Genomic DNA, 1,102 nt, shown 5'->3' with positions numbered 1-1,102 from the left:
GAAAGGAAAGGAAAGGAAAGGAAAGGAAAGGAAAGGAAAGGAAAGGAAAGGAAAGGAAAGGAAAGGAAAGGAAAGGAAAGATGTGAAAAAATCAAGCGGTGGGCATATGAACATCAAGATAGCGGTGTACCTTTGCCTTATACTTATTCATATAACAACTTTATTAATTCTTGTGGACTAAATACAAATCTTCTCTAACAGATAAAAGAAGAAAAGTATAGTGTATGCTTATCAAAGTTCCTCTCCTGACTACACTACCAAAGAGAGGAAAGAATCCTTGACATATGCTGTCCTCAAAGATAAAAAATTGGCCCAATGTTGGAATAATATAAGTGGTAGAAATAAAATGAAAGGAAAGAAAAATGTAACAGTAACAAGACAATCTCTCTATCTTGGGGTCTATCTTCTTTTTTTATTTTAAATATAAAAGAATGAAAACACATTAACAAACAAACAGACATAAATGAAACAACACCCAAACAATAGAAGCAATACAGAATTTCAGAAAAGGTGATAGGAAATTAACAATGGTCATGGTATTATATATTGTTATCTTCAAATTTGTTACTCAGTTAAACAAATATAGGCATGTAAGATTGATCAAACAATTAAACTTTAACTGTTCCATTCAATAAAGGAATAGAAGTCAGTAGTACAACTCTCTCAGCTATCCTGCGTGTGTGTGTGTGTGTGTGTGTGTGTGTGTGTGTGTGTATTTTTTTCCCTTATTTCTTCTTCTCTTTTCCCTCATCCCAGTTGTTCCTTCCCTTTGAGCAGTTTCTTTCCCTTTCACAATATCTATTATGCCTTTCAGATTTTATTTACTCTTTCAGGTTCTTACACTAGTGAGACAATACAGTATCTGCACATGCAGGTCTGATTTATTTCACTTATGAGTATGGACTCTAGTTGCATCCATTTACCTATGAAAGCCTCAAGTTTATCTTTCTTTATAGCTGAGTAATATTCCGTTATGTAAAAATACCACATCTTCAGCCGACGGGCATTTGGATTGCTTCCACAACTTAGCTGGGGTCTATATTCTCTTCCAGGTCAGCTTAATGGTCTCTCCAACTTTGAGAGATTTTATTTCAGGTCAATA

The sequence above is a fragment of the Chinchilla lanigera genome, unplaced genomic scaffold, assembly GCF_000276665.1.
Source record: "Chinchilla lanigera isolate Chin_1 unplaced genomic scaffold, ChiLan1.0 scaffold00013, whole genome shotgun sequence".
Taxonomy (NCBI): Eukaryota; Metazoa; Chordata; class Mammalia; order Rodentia; family Chinchillidae; genus Chinchilla; species Chinchilla lanigera.
Note: the sequence above shows the minus strand (reverse complement) of the source record.